Source organism: Lynx canadensis, chromosome B4 (genome assembly GCF_007474595.2).
Source record: "Lynx canadensis isolate LIC74 chromosome B4, mLynCan4.pri.v2, whole genome shotgun sequence".
In the NCBI taxonomy this organism is placed as follows: domain Eukaryota; kingdom Metazoa; phylum Chordata; class Mammalia; order Carnivora; family Felidae; genus Lynx; species Lynx canadensis.
Genome location: NC_044309.1, coordinates 85,782,812 through 85,807,536, shown reverse-complemented (window position 1 = coordinate 85,807,536; position 24,725 = coordinate 85,782,812). Strand labels below are relative to the sequence as shown.

The 24,725-nt window shown below is 34.3% G+C and overlaps 1 non-coding gene across 1 annotated transcript; it reads right to left on the bottom strand.

Annotated features, from left to right (window-relative positions):
* Positions 1 to 4,968: 4,968 nt before the first annotated feature.
* TRNAQ-UUG lies at positions 4,969 to 5,053 on the bottom strand. Its single transcript has one exon. It is a non-coding gene; the product is annotated as a tRNA-Gln (tRNA).
* Between the last annotated feature and the right edge of the window lie 19,672 nt (positions 5,054 to 24,725).

Here is a 24,725-nt window from a genome sequence, read left to right as displayed (position 1 = left end):
TTACATTTTCATTTCTAAAATTTTAATTTAGTTCTTACATCTTCCATTTCTTTGCTAATTTTCCTTTTTTAAGTTTCAAGCATTTTAATAATAACTTGCTAAAACATCTTTATGATAGATGTTTTGACATTGATGAAAGTTCACTTACATGTCTATCAACAGATGAATAAATACATAGTGTGGTATATGTATAGAGTAGAATACTATTCGGTCTTAGAAAAGAAGATCCTGCCATTTGTGATCACATGGGTGGACCTGGAGAACATTACGCCAAGTGAAATATGCTAAGTGAAAGAAAAAGAATGTATGATCTCACTTATATATGAAATCTAAAAATGTCTAATACATAGAAGCAGAGATCTCAATGGCAGCAGGTGGGGGAAATGGGGAGATGTTGGTCAAATCGTGCAAAGTTGCAGTCATACAGGATGGATAAGTCTAGAGATCTAATGCACTACATGATGAACATACTTAACTATACTGAACTGATAGTGGAATTTTGCTAAAAAAGTAGACTTCAGATACCCTCAAAGACAGACAGAGAGAAAGAGAGAGAGAGAGAGAGAGAGAGAGAGTAGGTGAAAATTGAGAGGCTGGCAGTGGATGATATCATCCAGAGACAGAATAAAATGTCCAAAGCAGAAGACCTATTAAAAAAATAAGTAGAGAAAGATGAAGTAGTTATAGAAATTAATTTTTTGTTTGAAAAACCTGTACTAGAAACATCAAAGAGGCTATCTGAAATCTGAACAATATTATTTTATTAAAATGTCTACTGTAGAAACCTATGTAGATATTCAGACATTAACATATCCCTTCACAAATATGTATTGTTATTTTTTTCTTAATGAAATGAGGAGTTTCTGCAGTGTTGAACTGACTCCCACGTCTTGGATAAAAGCTTTTAACAGACAGCTGGTTTATATAGCAATGTCTTCAAAGAATACCCAAATCACAACCCTTGTAATTGCAGACACATGACTCATGACTAATCAGCACAGTAGATCCATATTTGAACTGGCTCACCAGTGACCCAGAAGCCTATTTTAGAGCTAAGTCCATATAACAGTGTGTTAACTTCCCTAAACCTCTTTCAAAATGAAGTGCTGTCCCATAGTCATTAATTTTCATTATTTCTGATTAAATAGTTCTATTGGAAAGTGCATGAAAGTTACCAGCTAAAATTAGACTTTGGGAATTCCTGCAGATTTTCTTTACATGCTTTTCAACATTCTGTATCATATGGCTAATTGGGGTTCATTGTCTTTGATTCAGTTTAGAGATACAATTATTGCCTTTTGTTCAATTTTGTTTTCTTTTCTGTAATTCATGCATGAGCAAAAGTAACGTCGACAATTGCCCATATTTAGTGTGAAAGAGTGTTAGATGTTTTGTGGCAGACATTCAAAGTGAAAGCCTTTTTCCAGCAATGGAAGCCCCTTTCATTTTTGGTTGTGACACTCGTCATCTCACATTCAGATTTCCAGCAAGTGAAGGACCATTAAACATGCTTTGATGCTCCTTTAGACATCAAATTTTAAGTTAAGATTTCTACAACAAAATAGCAGTGCTGTCCTAAAATTCTCCACACTTAATAAATGCACAAAACATGGAACAAATTAAGATTTATAAGCAATATTTTCTGACTCTTAAATTTAGTAACCGTCTATGTTAATCTCAGATGCAAAAATCAAGCAGAGATGCACTGTAAAAGTGGAGACTGCATACAAGATTACGTGTCTAAATTTCATTGTTACTAATTATAACGATCAATAACAGAATTCAACAGAAGAAACAAAAATTCCTGCAAACATTAGCATATGCTGTGCACAGCACATGTATATTCCCTTGTCTCATGAAAAGGAAAACAAACCTCAAATAATATTAAATGAAGTAAACATGTTGAGTTTTTTTACATTTATATGTCAACAAATATTTCACAAAATCTTTCTAAAATCTAGCCAATAAATATGCATTAAACACATGTCATGTGCACAGTATTATTTACTCATGTGATTCTTTGCTTGCATATACTATTAGTTTTAAGTTTACAGTGTCACAGTATTGTTCACTGTTATATGTTTGGTCCCACTAATTAATTAACTGATTAGTCATGAATTTATGCAAAATTCCTTTCACCCACATCCTTGTCTGTTCAAGTCTTACCCAGGATCGTTTTTCACTTTCTCTCTTTATATATCTTTTGCTAGAGTTTCTAACACTACTGTGCTTGCAATCCCATGAATAAACCAGATTCTCTTAGTCATTTATGTTTTCCATCTGCTGTTCTCCATGGCTGGCGAGGACTATTCCCTGGCCTCATCCCCCTTATTACCTCTCCACCTACCTAACATGTGCTCAGAGTTGATCTTTCTCTGAAGACTTCTCTGAGGAGGAAATTATAACACAACATAGCTCTGGTAGATTAGTCGTGCTGTAGGTCTTTGTTGAGAAAAATTCTGAGTCTTGTCTGTGCATTCAGTGAAACAGAGGCTTGTTAAGTGTTTTCAGTACTTGTTCTTGATGCCTGGAGGTCCAAAAGTATCACAGGACGGTACGTTCACAGAGATGCTATGATTAAAGGTTAAGACTGTATTTTCATAGCTTTGAAATAGGATGATTATAGCTTAATCCTGGATATGGAATTACTAATTGTGTGTCCTTAGGCAAGCTAGTTTGACTTTTTGTCCCTTGGTTTCCTCATCCATTAAATCCAGTAATAATGTCTACTAGCAAAGTTTAGCCTAAGCACAAATGAGAGAACTGATGTATGAAAAACACTTCGTGCAGTGCTTTTGTATGTGGTAAAGTTGGGAAAAAAATATTGATGTTGTTTTATGTCTACTGACCACGGAGCCACTATTTCTCCTTCCTCTGTGTTATCAGAGCACTTTACACATAACTCTTATATATGCATTGCACTCTGCTGTGACTATACATCAAAGCAGGCGTGGATTTCTACCATAAAACTCTAAACTTCTCTAGGGTAGAGACTACATCTTGTTCATTTGTATATTTTCAGCATCTATCTCAGTTCCCAGCATGTGGAAACACTCAATAAATCTTAAATAATTGACTAAATAAAATAACAAAGAAACAACTTACTACACACCTGAATCTGGTTCAAACCCTCTCTCCCTCACAAGACTTTTTTCCCTATGATGCATTTTGTCCAAATGTATCTTTCTTCCATTCCTATGGCAGTACTTATTTTAAATTTCCATTGCAATATAAAATTCAATGTGTATGTTTTTCCTTTAGAATAAACATTGAGGGGATAGAAGCTTCACATTATTCACCTTTGCACATATTATTATTTTACATATAGCAATCATGCAGTGAGGTAAAAGGTACTGAAACAAATCAGTGTGATGCAAAGCAGAATTACACATGTATCATAATAAGCAGACAGAAACCAAGCAAAAGTACGCTAGAATAACAGAAGAAGGGGACATTAGTTTTCACTGGAGATCTTAGGGAAACTACATTTAATATTTAACATTTTAAATAAACTTTGAAGCGGGAGTATAGCTTTGACAGAAGTGAGGGATAGTTTATTCTCCCATTCTTTTTGTTGAAATGCATAATAAAAATTTCTTCATTTCTAAAATTTATTTATTATGATTTCTATTACAAAATCTTCCTCCCATAAATATGGGCTGATATTTGGATGAAGACAAGAAAAATGTGCATATCCCATTTCCTTTTCCAATGTCTTACTCAGAAGTGAATGCCATGGTATGACAGCGAATATAGAAACGATTTTATATCATAAATAAAACTTGTTGGTTTTAAATGTGTCATTTAAGACAAATACAGCCATTATTTGAAAAGCAACAATTTCCCCAAAACAATGTTTAAAAAATATTTTACTGAAATACAGCGTGCAGAATGGAAAATGTATGCATGATATGTATATAGCTTCTTGAATTTTCACAATGAGAACACAAGTGTGTGAGCACTCACATCACAATAAAGAAAATTACCATGGAAACCAGAGACATTTCTTGTGCCCCTTGACCTCATGCCCTAACAGTACCATTATTCTGAATTCCATCAGCAAAGATTAGTTTTCCTCAGTTTTGAACTTTATATTATTGAAATCATACACCATATATTCGATTCTGTATTCTTTCACTGAAGATTATAATTTAAATTCATCTATGTTGTTGCATGTGGCATGACTTGTGAGATTCATTCTTGCTGTTGTGCATAGCAGGAATTTATTAATTCAGATTACTAGAGCATATTATATATGAAATATCACAAATTATTTACCCATTCTATTGTTGATGGAATCTGAGTTATTCCCAGTTTGGCAGTCTTACAAATAAGACTGCTTTAAATAAATAATTTTATACATTTCTTTTGGTGTAAATATATACATATATAATGTATATATGTAGGTGTGGAATTGCTTCATTAGAGGATATACATACATTTAACACATTATTTTTAAAGTGGTAATGGCAATTTATGACAATATATGTAATATATCGTACCAACAATATATGTAATTCCAATCACACTATTTTCACCAACAGTTTGTATTCAGTTTTTTTTTCTTCCTATTAAATAATTTGGGGGGAGATAAATAAATAGGTGTGGTTATGACCAACAATGCTGAATATCTTTTAGTATGCTTAGTTGTAAAAGCATTTTCTGGTCAATTTCCTATTACATCATCTGTCTTTTCTCATTGATATATAATAATCCTTATATATTAATGTATATGAATCTTCAGTCTGAGATATATGTCCTAAACATTTTCTCTTATTCTCTGTTTCCATCTTTACTCTTTTGTGACATATTTTATAAACTTAAGTTCTGAATTTTATTTTATTTTATTTTTTTATGTTTATTTATTTTTGAGAAAGAGGGAGAGACAGAGCATGAGCAGGGGAGGGGCAGAGAAAGAGGGAGACACAGAATCCGAAGCAGGTTCCAGGCTCTGAGCTGTCAGCACAGAGCCTGACGTGGGGCTCGAACCCATGAACTGTGAGATCACGACCTGAACCAAAGTCAGACGCTCAACCAACTGAGCCACCCAGGCGTCCCAGTTCTGAATTTTAATAAGACCCAATTTATCAATATATTTTCCTTTGTTATTAATTTTTTGCTGTTTTATTATTTTTAATCTTAAAGAAACTGCTTATTCCAAAGAGAGTGGAAGATATTCTTCTATTATTTCTGTTGGAAAATTATTTTCTCTTTCCATTTAGGAACTGGAATTGATTTTTTTATGTATGGTATAAGATAGAAGTCAAGGTTCATTTTTTTTCCCCATCTGAATATTCAGCATACACACAGTGGAAATTATTGTTATAAGTTAAGTTACTACATAAGTAGATTTGTATCTACTTTTTATTCTCTTCCATCTGTCTGCTTTTTAATTCTTATTTCAGTGACACTCTTTTGTTTGCTGTTTTATCTATTTTGAGAGAGAGAGATACAGCACGCACAGACATGTTCACATGAGCAGGGGAGGGGCAGAGAGAAAGAGAGGGAGAGAGAGAATCCCAAGCAGGCTCCACACCATCAGCAGAGAGGCTGTATCTCAGGAACCATGAGCTCATGACCTGAACCAAAATCAAGAGTCAGGCCCTTCACTGACTGAGCCACTCAGGTGCCCTGACACTGTTTTAATAATTATAAATTGAAAATAAGTCTAACAATACAAGTCATTCAATTTTGCTTTTCCTCATAAAAGTGTCTTTACTATTCTTAGTACTTTGCTTTTTCATATAAATCTTAGATTCATTTTGTCAATTTCATCAGGGGAAAAATAAACAAATAATCCCTAGGAGTTTTATTTTAAATTACACTTGATAATTACATATTTGAAAACATAATGCTATTAAAATGTATTTTTTCATTTCATTTTCTAATAGCTTGTTGCTGATGTATAAAAATTTAAAATTTTATATGGGCATTGTACCCAATGACTATGCTAAATTTATTTAATAGTTGTAATAGTTTACATGCATATTCTTTGAATTTTCTATGTAAACAATAAAGCCTCATGTTAAGACAGTTTTACTTCTCCTTCTCTTTTTCTCATACTTATATTTAGTCTTCTTGACAGAACAACACAAAAAAATAGTGTTAAAAAAACAGACTTCTATAATTTCCTGGGGCAAGATTACACCATACTACTTTCTATAATGGTATTTGTTATATATATTTATTTATTAAATAAAGGATGACCTCTACTATTCATGGCTATCTAGATTTTTTTATATGGCTTATTTTTATTTTGTCTTCTTAACCCATGATTGAGTACTAAATTTTATCAAATATATTTTGTGCATCAAATATAATTCTTCTCATTTAGTCTCCTAAGTAGTGAGGTGGATGATAATTTTCAAACATTTAAACCAGCTTGTATCCTGAAATCAACTGTAGTTGACTTTTATTTGAGATCTTGGTTTTGTTAAGTCTTTCCTTCCTTGGTAACTCAGAAAGACTGCCATAAATCCAAGGTTACTGATTTCTGATGAACAGAAATCCCAAGAGACAAAAATGCCTGCAAATATACACGTCACTTCAGTGTATTTTGTTCTTCTTGAATGTTGGCCTCTTGAGTACTGACTCTTCTCCAGTGCCTTCAAACATATGGTATTTTTTTATTTCCACCCTCTGCTCCACTTTTTTTTCCTTCCCTTTACTTAAACAAGAATTTTATCTAGCATTTATGGTCTAATTATATCCTCACTGTCAAAGCTGAAAGCGACATCTTTACTAATTCATTTACATTATGAGAATTTATAAATTCCTGAGAATGGGAAACTAAAATGTCCCTAATCTAATTTTTGATAGGCACCATGACAATGTAAGATGCATTTTGTTCTTACCTACTTGAGGATTTTAAGCTTTCTTGAGGGACCAATCATGTAGAAGCATGTGACATAAAAATCTTTTATAATCAGACACAATAAAGGGAAAGATAAACTTCTCAGACTCCAGAAAACTGCTTAAATCTGCATCCTATGAAACTCTCTCTTTTGGAAATATTTACCCCAAAACCAGATCCTCACTTCTGGAGATAAATCATATGCTGGTCTTTCTAGAAAATGTCCATGAGTGATTCTGGATCAAAATAGCCAGCCATTATACAGTGTCATCGTGGACTGATTTCAGAAATAACAGCATTTACTTTATTTGGGGGTATCTTTTTCCACTTTTAGTATATAGTTACAATATAAGACAAAGTACAAGGGTTTTTTATAATCATTCATAAATGTAGCATATACATACACCATCATATTTGCATAAGAATTTTAATCACAAACCCAGAATCTGAAATTGATAGGAATCATATTGATCTCTACCACCTCACATTACATTCATATTAATAATGAATGTGACAGGAGCATCATAAATATGCAAAAGAGCAACACATCAGTCTAAACATCACCAGTAATTTGTAGACCTACACTCATAGGAAACCACTAATGGAATATAGTGCCTTTTCTTTTCTATGAATAGTCAAATGCCATGCATAATGTATGTAACAGTGCAACTGCTAACAGCAGACTCAGGCAGGAGCATTTAAACTTGCTATTATGGGCAGTACAAACTATCTTTGAAGTGGCCTATAATAAAATACTTCTCTGCCTTTACTCTGTTCTCATTGTTCAGTTATCCTTATCCACAAAGCTTGTATTTATAGGAAGCACAAAAATGATTACCTTGATATTTTGGGGGTACTTATCATGCTTTATCAAATGTAGGAGAATAGTGACCAATTAATATATAACAAGTCAAAGTAAAAAGTCCCTGAAGCATCTGTTCAACCTTTTTTTATGTCAGACTATTTGAACATTCTTTCAGAATATCCATTATCATAATATGCCTTCATGGCATATATTACCAAAACAGCCTCTGTGCAAAAGGTCTTACAGAAATGGTAATACTGAAGTCATCTGCAAATAAGTGGGAGCAGGGACATAGCTGCAGAGTTCACAGGATGATTGACGGCACCTAAACCTAGGATCAATATGGGAAGTTCTAGGAAAACGGTCACTTACAGAGAAATCCAGTTTGACATAAATATCTTGAGGATTTCTGCTCAGGCACAGGTTATATTAATTATATTATATTACATAATGATTTATACTATACTATACTATACTATACCATACTATACTATAGTGTATTAACTAAATGATCCTAGCATTTTAGCTCTGTTTGGAACCCATAAGAATTCCAGAGTTTACCTATAATTATAGAATCCCATTCCACATCTTATGCTCAAGACCAAGAAGACTATCTGTAGAATCTATTCGGCCTTGCTGTAAGAGCATTATAAAGAAAAAAAAAATTAAGTTGTAGAGGACCTGGAATCTAAAGGTTTTAATGTTTTCATAGGAGATTAATAATTTATTGTTTTGTCTTATGGCACAATATGAAATTTTACCTTTAATAAAGACATTTAATTAATGTTTGTAATGTGTAATATCAGAAATTGCTAATTTGAAATTTATAATATACACTATATTCATAAAATAGTTTCAATAAATATTATTAAAATATAAAACATATACTTTAGTATGTGAAGAGTTAAAGACCCAAAGTATAGTCTACTTAATTAAATTATATTAAAATATGTAAAACCCTAAAATCTCTGGATTAGAAACTCATTAAAATATAATCAAATAATATACTGTGATTCACTCCAGATGATCCAACAGAGTTTTGTAAATATATTTTTAGAATTTAGGTTACTTGAAAGGATATTGTATTTTTCTGGTACAGTTTAATTTTAGCATATATAAATTATCTTTACCATATTCCTAATAAATACTTCCACTAGAAGCTGACTACCCCTCATCATCACATGCCCCTCATCATCTCATTTATCCCACTTTGGTGTTCATAGAACATTTATACTTGAAATTATATTGCATTTTTATTTTATGCCTTTATTGTGTGTCTCCATTTCTGAAAGAATGTGAATATCATGAGGGTAGAAATTGCTTCCTGATGTTTGCTTCCATTTTTTTAAAAGTTTTTTTTTATTACACTTATTTTTGACAGACAGAGTGAAACAGAGCACGACTCGGGGAGGGGCAGAGAGAGAAGGAAACACAGACTCCGAAGAGGCTCCAGGCTCTGAGCTATCAGCACAGAGCCCAACACGGGGCTTGAACCCACAAACGGTGAGAGCATGACCTAAGCAGAAGTCGGACGCTTAACCAACTGAGCCACCCAGGCACCCCTGTTTGCTTCCATTTTACCAGGACTTAATATAGTCCTTACTGATAAAAAAATATTTTTATGTAAATGATAGATTTCATGCTTAAGTGACATTTAGTTAGCATCTCTGTACATATTTTTCTGAGATGGAAGAAAACTTTATAATCAATTACAGAAGAACATTGTATTTACATTCCAGTAATTTGCTTTCTTATAAAGCACATCATTTCAGTAGTAAAGCAATGACATAGAATTCAAAATACTTCTATTCCAATTTTGGCTTTGCATCATCTCATTAGGCAAGACATTGAACTAAACAATATCACAATATCATTTTCAGTTTCTCCAATCTTTCCTTTTTTTAAATGTTTATTTATTTTTGACAGAGCGGGGGAGGGACAGAGAGAGAGGGAGAGACAGAGGATCTGAAGTAGGCTCTGTGTTGACAGCAGAAAGCCCATTTCAGGGTTTGAATTCATGAACCTCGAGACCAAGCTGAGCCAAAGTCAGATGCTTAACCCACTGCGCCACCCAAGTGACCCCTCCACTCTTTCTTAATTGAAACCACTGCTCTTTTTAAAGCAAATTTAATTTCTAAATATATTTGGAAGTTAATAACGGATATAATACGGAAGTCTAGACATTACTCATTTAATCCAGAAGAAAACAGCTAAACAGGAAAAATGCAACAAAGACTAGATAGATTTTAAAAAGTAAGGTGGTTCATATAAGTTAAAACATGTTGATAATTACACTAAATATTATTGTTTCAAACACTAATAAAAACACAAGATTCAGATATATGCTACCTATAAGACACCTACTTTAAATATAGACAAAATAGATAAAAAGTGTATGCAAAGGAAAGGGATGCAGTATTCAAATACTAATCACAACCAAGCTGGAATGACTAAATATAAGACGAAGAAGACATCAGAGTGAGAATATATTACCAAGTGTAAAGAAGATTTTACAATAAAAAATGAGGTCAACTCAGAGGGAAACATAATTATCTAAATGTGCATTCTGAGTATAACTGGAAATGCATATCCTTACAATAATAGGTCTTCAAAATGTAGGAAGCGACAATTGACACATATACGTATTACCAATTATATTTAGGATTTAAAGTCTCCTCTTTCAGTAACTGATAAATAGGTAGAAAAGAAATCATTAATTATAGAGAAGCCATGACAAAATATCAACCACAATGACCTAATTTACATTTATAGAGCACCAAACTCAAGGACATCAGGATTTCAAATATTTTAAATGAAAATGAGACATTCAGCAAGGTTCATAATATGCTGGACCATAAAACAAGTCTCTCTAAATTGAAAAGAACTATAATTATAATTTCTTCATTGACTCCAACCGAATTAAATAGATAAGCAATAATTGAACTATATAGAGACAATTCCCATGTGCTTCAAAATAAGCAATATACTTACAGTAAATCATGGCCAGAAAAAGAAATGAAAACTTATGTTAAAGATATTCTGACCCAAAATATTAAAGCTAAAACACAACAGATGAAAATCTATGAGATGAAAATATAAATTATGCATTATTTACATCAGGAGTGAAAGAGGGGCACTGTATAACGAATAGTAAGAACAACTTTTTACCAACATTTTCAACAATTTAAAGAATTTGACAAATTTCTTAACAAATTACTAAACCTAACACAAGAAGAGATAGAAAATCCAAATCACCCATGTCTAGAAAATGAGTTATATTTCAATAAAAACTCCCCATAACAGTAACAACAACAAAAATCAACCAACCAAAGACCCAAGCCCCAATCATGTCACAACTAAATTCTATGACACACGTAAGGATGAAATCACATCAATTCTGTACAACTTTCAGAAAATAGAGAAAGAAGAAGTATCTCTGAGCAGATAATTTTGAGAACAATATTGTCATTTTCCAAAATCAGACAATTAATAAAAGAAAAGAAAATCAGGGAACTATTACACAAGATGGGAGATGTTAAAAAAAAAATTAATGGCAAACTGAAGCCAGTGACATTTAGAAAGTATAATTCATGAAACGTTAAGTCTGATTGAACAAACTGAAAATCAATTAATGTTATTAGCAATATTAACAGAATAAATAAAATTATCTCACCACAAAAATATTGTTAAAAAGTGACTGCACAACACATTCATAATTAAAAAAACCCATGTACAGAAGAACATAATTAAGAATGGCAGAGCCAAAGTCCTCAACAAATAACATTGTAAGATGTGGCTATCCATCTGGATTACCTCTAATGCAATAGCCATTGGACAAAGAGTGAACTTACAAAAAATGTAAATAATTGCTGACCCTTAAACCTAACCTATGTGTTAAATAAAAGTACAGGTAGAGATCAGAGATTTTCAAGTCAGCAAACCATGAGGACTATTACTGCCAATAGAAACATAATAGAAATAAATACTTAATTCATTTAATACTTAATGATGTTAACCATTAATCATTTTAACGGTTTCTGCTGGCAGCAATATATATATTAAATATGTTTATATTTAAATTCACTTTTAAATTTCAGAAGTGTTTTAGATTCATAGTAAAATTGCAACCATGACAGGGAGAGTTCCAATATATCCTACACCCAGTTTGATGCACTGTTAACATCCTGTGTTATCATGGTGTATTTTGCACAAATAATGAACCAATATTGATACATTAATATGAACTAAATTCTAAATTTTATGTATATATTATTGGTTTTTCCTGATGACATTGTTCTGTTCAGGGTCCCCTATAACATCCTCCTGAAACTATTTTAATTAGCAGATTCAAAGTTTTTGTTTAGAAATGTCCTAGTCGGGACTCCTGAGGGACAGTGTCTATTGAACTGCTCTTTTTACTCCACATATAGGTCATATTTTCTTTTTTTTTATTAGATGTCTTATATTTTTGTTGTTGCAAACTTTTCATTTTAAACAATATAATATGTCAACTCTGGAAATTAGTTTCATATCCCTTCCCAGGCTTTGTTGTTGCTGTTGTCTATTTAGTAACTTTTATGAACTAATTTTGTAAAGTCTGTATTCTTTGTCACCTGTGGCTACTGGAGTTTCAGCTCAGTTAGCCTAGTTGTCAGTTAATAAGTTGACAAAGATCTTCCTGAGTGCCTCGAACCAGGAAGTCTCCTAGCTTTTGACAAAGGACTCTGTGTTTTCAATGCTCCTGTAGGCATTTATAACTTTACCTTAGTCTTTACCACTGCTTTCAAGAGCCTTGAGCCCAGGCAGGCGTGAGAGAGGTAGAACCATCTCAGGTCTTTCCTGGATGAGCACACCAGCCCGGCACAGGCATGTTGCCTTCCAAATTCCCAGGAATATGCCCCAGATTTTCAACCCACCCCTGCCATGAACAACTCCTTCGCTAGATTTTCCTTTTAAGTCATTTGCCCAACTGTTATAATTGCCCCTTGCAAGTGTAATTGTAATATATATATATATATATATATATATATATATATATATATATATTACATGTAATTGTAATATATATATATGTATTTGTAATTGTAAATGTATTGTAAATTGTAAATTGTATATATCTCGCTGGTTTGCTGGTTGTTTTGTGCAAACACCTGTTGGACAGGCTGTTTGAAGTGAGCAAGCTCTAAGTCAGGTCAAATAAAAGGTAAGTCCTGTGTATGTGTGAGGGTTTCCAGTCAATTGAAAGACAGATAAAACAATGACAAATATTAAGAGATGGGTTTTTGAGAAGCAGCTCCAAATTCATTTTGCCTCTCTAGTGGCTACTAGGATGCTGGCTTTCACTGCTACTTTGATTGTGAGACTGTGGGTTTAAAGGCTACTGTGGAGCTGGAGGGAGTAATAGAAGTAAGACCATTTAAAATGCCTCAAAGTTCACAGTTTTTGTCAGGATTTAGCCAGTTTTCTTGAATCGGTGCTCCTCGCATTGTTGCAAGTTCTTTGTGAATTTCCAGAGTTCAGGAAGAGTTCATTTTGAAACCATTTTGATACACAGTCTTTTTCCACTGTTAATATCAAAGGAATTGTTTTTAAATGTTATATTCTAACAGCCCTCAGGTTTCAACCCCATCTGGGAATTGTCCTTAGTTAAAGAAAGCTGTTTGCCTAAAGTCACACCCCATTCCCAAGGGCTGTCTGCATTTGATGACTGACAAATGTGAAGATGTCAAGTCTAGCCACCTAGTCCCAAACTAGGACTATTATTTTTTCCCCCTGAGAGAGGCAGAGAGAGAAATCTGCACATGAGAGAGGGGCAAAGAGAGAGGGAGAGAATCTCAAGCAGGCTCCATGCTGAGCACAGAGCCCCAAGTGGGGCTTGCACTGACTGACCCTAAGCCAAAGATCATGACCTGAGCCAAAATCAAGAGTCAGATGCTTAACCCACTAAGCCACCCAGGTGCCCCCAAACGGGGACATTTTAAAAGAGCCATCTGACATATGGAACTCCTCATAAGGTCTGCTAACTCATTTAATGATACTGCCATGCAACTCAAATATTTCCTCTCCCCAGTTATGTTCCCTTTATTCTTCTGACAGATAAAGATTTCAAGAATACTCCCTGATAAACTTATTATATGCTAATCTCCATCTCAGAGTCAGCTTCCTGGTTAACTCAAATGATAAGTCCTTTGCTTCATATCTCCTGAGAAGCAAATATAAAGCCAAATAAAGTGTGAGGATTTTGTTTGGTTAAAATGCTTGTGAGAACAAATCAAGAGAGACCCTGAAGAAGCTTGGATAATCATCAGACCTCAAAGGAAGTCAGACCCCAAGTGAAGGATATATGGGTAAAAAAAGCTCTAGACCACAGAATAGTATGATGTTTGACAGTCACTGAAGATTCTCAAATCAAAATCAACACTCAGAGGAGTTCTGTCCCTCTCAAGAATTGGCTTGCTTTAATATCCTCACTTTAAGATATATAGCTTGTTAACTTAAAAAAAAAATAATCTTTTTTTTTTTTTTTTTGAGAGAGAGAGAAAGAGAGAGAGAGAGAGAGAGAGCAGGGGAGGGACAGAGAGAGAAGGAGACACAGAATCCAAAGCAGGCTCCAGGCTCTGGGCTGTCAGCACAGAACCCGACAAGGGGCTCAAACTCATGAAATGTGAGTTCATGACCTGAGCTGAAGTCGGATGATTTACCGACTGAGCCAACCAGGCATCCCAGTTTCTTAACTTTGTTTTTAAAAAAAGATTTTATTTTTAAGTAATCTCGACATCCAACGTGAGACTCAAACTCACACCCCTGAGATCAAGTCACATGATCCAAGGACTGAGCCAGCCAGGCATCCTTCTTCACTGTGTTTAATGTTCACAACAAACCTGGGAAGTAAGCCTTGGTCCTGACCTCCTTTAACTTAGGAGAAACGGTTTCATTGGAATGGTAATTGCCTAAATTTACCCAACCTGTGAGGTACAGAGCATTATGCTACTTAAGTCAATCTGGTCCCAACGTTTGTGCCCCTAAGAACTACACTGTAATGACACGGCCACTTCATAGATTTGGAATTCCTTGAAAAAAAAAAAAAAAACAAATGTGACTAGGTCACCTCAAGCAGGACCCTGAGATCCTCCCGGTTAGGTATTATAAGTCTTTGTCCTAGTCTTCCCATCATGAAACAGAAGACCAGTGCCAGAATGGGTCTGCAATAAAAAGGAAGTTCCAAACTTTTTGAAGTTATTAAACACAGGCTTTGAATTAACTAAGTCATCGAATACCATTAATATTGCAGACTCATTACCATTTTGTTTCTGAATGCATACTTGGAATGAACAAACTCATTAATGGCAGAATTCCCATTATAGACACCTGAACCATCTCATGAGGAAAAAAAATTAAGAGAGACTATGTGGACGCCCCTGAAAGTTCTCTACCTTATCAGAAGAGCAGTAAAAAAGAAAAATACCACTTTGTCCCTGAAAGAACTGTAATGATTCGTATTATTGTTAGAGATTTTAAAGAAGCTATACTGGGAAGAAAAAAAATGAGGAGTGATTAGGAGGAGAGATATAACCCTGAAAGGAAGTTTAAGTGTTGAATCGAGCGATTATCCAAAAGATACCATTTTAACCTGAAAGAATGTTTTGTTGTTGTTGTTTCTGTTTTAAACCAGAAGTTACTAAGTTCAAGTGTTGCATCAAACTTGCCGTGTCCTTCTGAATCCCCACTCTGTTGGCAGACCAAGCTCAAAGCTGGAGTTTCCAGTGTGAGAAGCCGAGAGACAGCAAATAAAAATATATTTGTTGCAACATTTAACATTTTATATTTGTTTTAAGCACTAACTCTTCTATACCTCCATATCTACATCTCTATATCTCTGTCTCTACCTACAGTCATATTTATATACAGATATAACGGGCACTGTTCTAAGAAATCATAAGGATGATTTCCCTATCTAGCAGGAAATATTAGCAATCAAAATTCAGCTAAGAAAGCTGAGAATAAGAGTTACAAAGTAAAATAAATGCCCCAAAGGTCACAGTTAGTAAAGAAAATGAAACAACATTTTGCGCTCAATAAATTAATTCTACAGCCTGTATAGGTACTTGGTGGGCCGTTAAGACTGTCTGTTTTCATTCTTCTGGGAATATGAGTAAATTAGTAAATTTAATCAGAGCTTAGAGACCAAGTAAAATGAGAAGTTTTACTTTATTAAGAACTAAGGCAGGGTTTTAGGATTTACTACTTTTTTTTAAAGAAATATTGTCTACTTCTAAATCTATTTTGAGTCAATATGCACAAATTATATATACATATACATATGTATACACACATTCATATATATTTATATATTATTCAAAGACATAATTAACTTTATTGATAAACAATTTAAGATACTAGCTAGATTTCATTGGGCATCAATTACAATTCTACAAGGATCTCGCACAGATTTACAGTCACAATTAATGGCATGTCAAATTGTTGGAAGAAAGGTATTGATGTTCAATAATAAAGCAATCTGATTCTCAGAAGGCCAGATAGTTTAAACATCTTTCAAAAAATGTCATTTATCTAAGCTGACATGCAAAATGCTCTCATATTTCAAACAGAAATGGTGGAACTATCAAAGTAAGTATATTTATCTTTGTGGCTGTGTTTTATGATACCAGAAGAAAACAGAATGAAGGTGAATATTCAAGTCTATCATCCAAATCTTTGGCTACTTGTGGCTAAATATTCAGAAGTATTTGATGTGCTTCTATATGGTGATACAATAGTGGGATATTAATAATTTTTATTCAACTGTTGCGGTATCATTTGATATAATCTTATTATAGCAAGCTGACTTCTCAGCCCCCAGTGACTCCTGCCTGCTGGGTTGTGTAATTCCCTCTCTCTGACTGTGGGCTGGACTTAGTCATTTCCTCTTAACCAATATAATATGACAAAGATGATGAGATATCACTCCTGTGATTAGGTTACAAAGGATTTTGACTGCTGTTTTTCTAGCATACTCTCCCTTTCTTTCTGGCTTTAATAAAGCAGTTGGCCTTGTTGAAAAAGCCCATGTGGCAAGGAAATAATCATGAACCACTGGCCAGTGAAGAACTAAGCCTCTCAATCCAACAACCCTCAAATAACTAAACTAGCCAACAGCCACATGTGTGAATATGAAATCAGATTATTCTCCAGTAGAACTTTCAGATGACTGTAGTCCTGTGAAAGACTCTGAAGTAGAAGGCCTAGCTTCCTGGGCCAGGAGTCCTGACCCACAAAGACTGGGAGATAATAAATATGTGTTGTTTGTGTTGTTTTATTGTGATAAAATTTACATAATGTTTACCATTTTAACCATTTACAAGTGTACAATTGAGCAGCATTATATACATTCACAATGTTGTACAACCATCACCATTATTTGTACCCCCAATTTTTTTTCATTGTCCTCCAAAAGAGTTTGTACCCATTAAACACAAATGCCCCTCTCCCCCAAATCCCGAGTAACCATGATTCTACTCTTTGTCTCTATGAATATGTCTATGCTAGGTACCTTATGTAAGTAGAATCATATATTGGTACTTCTGGATATGGCTTCCATCACTAAGTACATTGATTGCAAAGTCCATGTTATAACATATGTCAAAATTTTATTACTTTTTATGGCTGAATAATATTCTGATGGAGCGTGTGCCATATCTTGTTTTCCATCCATCCGTTGATGTTTCTATCTTTGGATATTGTGAATATGCTGCTATGACATTGGTGACATATATCTACTCCAGTCCATACTTTCAATTATTTTGGATATATATCTACAAGAGGAATTGCTAGGTCATATGGTACTTGTATGCTTAATCCATTGTGAAACTACCATTTTCCACAATGGCTGCACCCTTTTGACATTCTCAACAGCTATACACGAGAGCACTAATTTCTCCATATCTTTCCCAATACTTGTTATCTGATGTTTCTGATTTATTTATTTATTTATTACAGCCATCCTAGTAGTGTGAAGTGGTAGCCCGTTGTGGCTTTGATGTGTATCTCCCTATAACTACTGATGTTGCGTATCTTTTAATGTACATATTAACCACTTGTATATCAACTTTGAAGAAATGTCTCCTAAGTCTTTTGTCCATTTCTTTTTGGGTTGTTTGTCTTTTATCTTTGAGTTTTAGGGACTTTTTATATATTCTGGTATTATTTGATCTGAAATATTTTTTTTGATCTGATTTTTATTTAATCTGAAAATATTTTCTCTTAATCATTAGATTGTCCTTTTGCTTTCTTGAGAGAAATCTTTGATGCAGAAATGTTAATTGTGACAAAGCTCAGTTTATCGATTTCTTTGTTGTTGTTGACTGTGCTTCATCTCCATGAAGACATTGCGAAATTAAATATCATGAAGATATTCACCAATATTTTCTTCTAGAGGTTTTACTGTTTCACCACTTACATCTAGGTATTAACTTAATTTTTGTATTTGGTATAGGTAAGGTTAAACTTTACTCTTTTGCATGCAGATGTCTAGTTTTGCCAGCACCATTTGTGAAATAACTGTTCTTCACCAATGAATGGTCTTCATGCTCTTATAAAAAAACAATTGGCCGTTATGTGAGGGTTTACTCAGGGCTCTCTAGTTTACTCCATTGGTTCATATGTCTATCTTTATTCCAGTACCATGCTTGAAAATCATCATAGATATGTCATAATTTTTGAAATTGTAAAGTGTGAGTCCTCCAATGTCTTCTTCTTTTTCCAGATTGTTTTAGCTAATGAGGGCCACTTGTAATTCCACATGTATTTGGGGACTGGTTTTTCCTTGGTTTTTTCAAAAACAAAGGTGTGAGAATTTTGATAGGACCTATATTAAATCTGTAAGTCACTTTGGGTAGTGCTGACTTCTTAAACATATGAACTCTTGGGACGCCTGGGAGGCTTGGTCGGTTAAGCAACCAACTTCGGCTCAGGTCATGATCTCACGGCCCGTGAGTTTGAGACCCACGTCGGGCTCTGTACTGACAGCTCAGAGCCTGGAGCCTGTTTCAGATTCTGTGTCTCCCTCTCTCTCTGCCCCTCCCCTGCTCATGCTCTGTCTCTCTCTGCCTCAAAAATAAATAAACGTTAAAAAAAATATGAACTCTTCCAATCCTAAACAGAGGTGTCTTTCTATTTAATAAGTCTTCCTTATAAGTCTTCTCTATATGCACTTTCAGGAATATTTTGTAGTTTTCAATATACACTTCTTTCACTTCCATGGTTTTATTTCTTTATAATTATTTAATTCTTTTAGGTGCTAATGTAAATAGAATTTCTTTTTGAATTTCTATTTTGGATTATTTATTGTGGATGTTTGGAAACAAATGACTTTTCACACTGCAACTTTGATGAATTTATTTATTAGCTCTATTAGCTCTCTTGTAAATTTTTGGGATGTTCTATGTATACAATCATGTAATCTGTGAGTAGAGATAGTTTTGCCTCTACTTGATACACAGTCTTATTCCTTTTGATTGAAGTAATTATTTTTCTAAATGCTAGAAATGCTATATTCTAACAGCCCTCAAGTTTCAATCCTATCTGGGAGTTGTCCTTGGATTAAGTGAGCTGTTCTGCCTAACATCTTACCCCATTCTACATGCAACTGTCTACATGCAATGATGGACGGATGCAAGAGTGTCAAGTCTAGTCATCCAGTCCATGTCCCCATGTCCTTGTTTATCTCATTGGTCATATTTAATATAGTTGGTTTACACTCTGTCTGGTAAGTCCAAGTTCTGTGCTTTGTTAGTGACATTCTCTGCTGATTTGTTTTGTTCCTTTGAATGGGTTATTCTTCCCTTTTTCTTTGTATGCTTCATTATTTTTCATTGAAAACTGGATACACAAATCTTATGGTAAATCTGGAAATCAGACACTCTTTTACCATGGTTTGCTTACTTATTATTTTGTTCTATTATTTTAGGGTATCTGTGTGCTAAGCATCAGCCTGAGGTGAAAGTTTAAGATCTTTTCAGGTCTTTTCTGAGCTTGCATCTTTTCACAGGCATGTGTAGTCTTTCCAAATTTTCCAATATATGACAGTGTGCTGGAATATCCAAAAAAAATAGGTGCAGTAACTTAAATCTCCTGGAAGCTGCTTCAGGTGGTAGGATTGCAGGAATGACAAACCCATCTCTATGTATACACCTCTGCAATCAGAAGTAGTAATGCACAATCAATCTATGGCTAACATCCCCATGTCCTGATATAAAGCTGAGAGAGGTGGGATATAAATAGCTGACATCACTCTGATTAATAAAATTGACAGAAATTAACCATCCAAGCTCTCCCTTGGAGACTGAAATGTTCACATAAACTCCTGAGTTAAAAGTAGTTACTTCAGACTGTTTCTGCTAGTATAATTGTGTTGGTGGAGAGGTGACTTCCTGGTGCTTTCTCTTTCACCACCTTCCCTGATATTAGTCAAATCTGTGGTTTTTGTTTAAGCCGTAACATTTAGAGTAACATTACATAGCAATAAATGCCTAATGCACTTAGGAATATAGATTCAAATACATTCAGCAAGTAGGTACATGAATAATATTATGTTGCTCTAAAAATATGCTGTCTTTAAGAGGAAATATGTGAGAAATATAATAAATTTTAGAAGATGAGATATATAAAACTAATAAATGGATTAATATGCAAATAGGTGACATGACCAACATTGTAGCTGCGTTAGCAGTCAGTATATGTGCTTAGAGCAAACTCTGTCTCTCCACACACAAAATTAGTATGATGGGTTATCTAATAAAATCTGAGGACATATCTGGTCCTGGGTAAGAGCAGCATAGGATAACTAAAATTTTATTCTACTTTATACATATTACTTATTAAATTTTTTTAACATTTATTTATTTTTGAGACAGAGACAGAACATAAATGGGGGAGGGTCAGAGAGAGAGGGAGGCACAGAACCTGAAACAGGCTCCAGGCTCTGAGCTGTCAGCACAGAGCCCGACGCACAGCTCAAACTCATGGACTGCGAGATCATGACCTGAGCCAAAGTCAGATGCTTAACCAACTGAGCCACCCAGGAGCCCCTACATGTTACTTTTATACTTAAGTCTCTCTCACCTAGTTGCATAGAAATATTTATTCTTCAGAAACTTTCAGATATGTTTAGTTTTAGAAAAGTCAGACAGCATATTTATCTATGCATTTGTTTACTTAATGATATTATTAGGCACTTATGATATATAAATTATTGTGTTGCTAATGCTGGAAAAATCAGAGTTGACAAATGAAAAGTGCTGTCTTATAAAAATGGCTAATTATATACCAAGCCATTAGCTAATGGCTTGGTATATAATATCTGTCCATATTTGTCTAGTAAATTGTTATAAGGTATTTCTACAAAAAAGACGGGGTGGGGGATCATCTTTCCACCTACCTTAGGACAATTCCAATATCCTAAAATTTCAAGGAAGTGCTAAGCAAATAGCAATTTTTAAAATCTCTATTGGTTTCTTATAAAATTATAAAAATATTTACATCAACACTTCATGTATACAGAGGAATAATTGCAAGGCATCATTATGTCTAACTTCTAGGAAATCATTTCCATTATCTTAGTATTTGCATAAAGGGTGGCATGGCAATTTTACTGCCAAATTATAATTATGACTCAACAAGATTCATCAGACAGTTGAATGGTGACTGCTATAACAATGTGAATCAAAGTTCATACATGGCTCATTTAGGTCTGAGTACATTCTTTTGTATTCTGTCATTTCATGTAGCATGAGATACAATTGACTATACCGTTGCTACACGCCATAATGGGGTATTTGTCGTTTGTTTTTCTGCTCTATATTCACCCTCCTAGATTCCTGTACTTTCTTCTATAATGTTAGGGCTAGATTCATACCCTCTTACTCTTAGATTTTCTGGTAGGAGTCTCATGGAGAATATGAGAAAATATGAAAAGGGATATATACTAACTAATTAACTCTCTCTCTCCCACCTCTTCTCTTTTGAATAGCATCATTAAACTGTTCCTCTCCTTTCAGCAATTCTGTTTTATCCATAGTAATGAACATCCTTAACACAACTCACTATTTTCATATTCATAATTATGGTCAATTCTCTTCATGCCAATGACTCACCTGAGAAGAGGTGGCTAATATTCTGAAGTGTTTTCAGGATTCTACTTATATATATTTAAAAAAGCCTCAGTAATATTTATTAGACTGATATTAGTTATCTTTTGTTCCTTTATAACTTACTCAATCTAGTAACCTAAAAACCTAAAACTAGAATTAATTGAGATAGTATCTTGTTTTTTTCAATATTATAAAGTTTTAAATCAACAATTGTAAGAATGTACCATAATATGAGATCCTAGGTAAATTTTCAAAAATAAGGTAACCTCTTCATTTCTTTTTTTTTTAATGTTTATTTGTTTTTGAGAGAGGGAGAGAGAGAGTGTGTGAGCAAGGGAGGAGCAGAGAGAGAGAGACACGGAATCCGAAGCAGGCTCCAGGCTCTGAGCTGTCAGCACAGAGCCCGATGCCGGGCTTGAACCCACAAACCGTGAGATCATGACTTGAGCCAAAGTCAGATGCTCAACCAACTGAGCCACCCAGGTGCCCCAGGTAACCTCTTCATTTCTGAGGGATAATTTGGGGGAAAATGCCTCCTTATACGTGAGCACTTGTTTCTCATAAAATAAGTTGAGAACTTTTCACAGAGTAATAGTGATAATTAATATCCACAGAGATTAGTTTAAAAAGAGATTAGTTTAAAACAGATCATGCTTCGGGTACCTGGCTGGCTCAGTTGGTGAAGCATATGACTCTTGACTCCAGGGTTTGTTTGAGCCCCACATTGGGTGTAGAGATTACTTAAAAAAAACAACTTAAAAAAACCCAGATCATTCTTATAATGTGTAATAATTACAGATGTTAATGGTGCATACTGCTACAGATATTATGCAAATGTAAGCATGATTAGAATCCTACTGAAAATAGAAAAAGGGCAACAAATTCAAAATTGAAATATATCAAAAGTGATTATTTGTTTGAAAGAAATGAATCATAATTGTACTTTAAAACTTCTGGTGAATAAACTTTTTGTCCTTCAATGCATATGGAAACAGAAAATTGTTTTTACAGACATCATCTATTTGTCTTGTAATACAAATCTGGTTATAAGAGAAATAGATAAACTGTCTAGACTGAAGTGTATATGTAATTATGGAAGATGGTACATAATGTTTGATGATTATTATTCTTATAATGAGAGTTCTGAATTATTGCTAACAGTGTCCCAGAATTTTTCTGAAAATAGGCTAGCATATGACAATGGATTTTTTTAAGCAAGCATATTTTGCTGATTCTGTAAATTAAATATTTTCAATAAGAACTGGATTATAGCACATTGAATATATCAGACCATTTTCCCTCTCCTCTTTAATAAAGGAGAGCTTATTTTAAAAGTATATAATTGTTATGGCAATAAATATAATTTTCTAAAATCTGTTGAGAAATTCTAATAAGCATTTTAATTATCACTTATTGAGTATTTAAATTTGTGTTATAAAATATTTTAGTCAATATCTATTATGGCGGGCGCCTGGGTGGCTCAGTTGGTTAAGCGTCTGACTTCAGTTCAGGTCATGATCTTGTGGCCCGTGAGTTGAGCCCTGTATCTGGCTCTGTGCTGACAGCTCAGAGTCTGGAGCCTGCTTCAGATTCCGTGTCCCCCTCTCTCTTTGCCCCTCCCCCACTCATGCTCTGTCTCTATCAAAAAAAAAAAATGAACAGGGGCGCCTGGGTGGCGCAGTCGGTTAAGCGTCCGACTTCAGCCAGGTCACGATCTCGCGGTCCGGGAGTTCGAGCCCCGCGTCAGGCTCTGGGCTGATGGCTCGGAGCCTGGAGCCTGTTTCCGATTCTGTGTCTCCCTCTCTCTCTGCCCCTCCCCCGTTCATGCTCTGTCTCTCTCTGTCCCAAAAATAAATAAAAAAAAAAAAAGAAAACAAAAAAAAAATGAACAAACATTAAAAAAATCTATTATAGTATATAATACATTCATATTACCAGTGTATGATAATTTTTATTAACTGATATAGTTATAAATAATATATGAAATCACAAAAATAAGTACATGATTTCTTTATTTTCCCCATAACTAAGTATCAAAAGTGTTTTTCCTCCCAACCCATATGTCAGTCAATCAAAGATAAAGATAAGGAAAATTATCACAAAACTTCTTGTCTCATAGGAAATCTAATTTCTGTTCTTAATTTCACTTTCTTCCCTTACCAACTGTTATATTCCTTTAAAATTTTATTGCTTTACAGATAATAACAGGAAAAAATTAAAAAGACAGTATGATAATAAACCTATTGGTAAAAGACAGATCATTTTTCACTGGCTTGATAACAATTGCTTTATCTAGATTTCCAGAGGTCATCCTGACATAAGGTAAAGTAGCGAAGGGACTGACAATTATCCAATAATTGAAGTTATGTGAATTCTTAAAAATTTATATAACTTTCTAGTTTAACATGTATGAGTTTTGGAAGTCACTGCTCCATCCTAAAAGCAAGTAAAACACTGAACATACTGAAAAATCAGTATCTCCTCTTGGATTCCTAAGAGAAGGGAAAACAGAGGGCAAGTCACTGTCCCCAGAATTGAAGAGATAGGCAAATAGAGGCAGTCACAGCTTACTGGAGCAGACACTCACAAGCAGAAAACACCAGAAAAAACAGTGCTGGAGTAGGAAAATCTAAACTGTAATTGGAAAATTGGAAAATTGCTGGAGGCTCAGTGAAGACAGCACTGAAAATTAACAAGTGCAGGGGGACCCAGTCACAGAGGGATCCCCAAAATACTGTGAGATTTACCCCAAGAGCTCAACTAGGTTCCCATAGTAAATATTGGAGAAAAATCCCCTTGTGCTTCCAGTAGGAGGGGCAAGAAATGGTTTTGAAACACACTACTCTTTGAAGGCCCCACCTTAGTGGAAACTAGTTAACTAGAGTCTAACCTACCATATTATCAGAGCCTAGTCGACCTG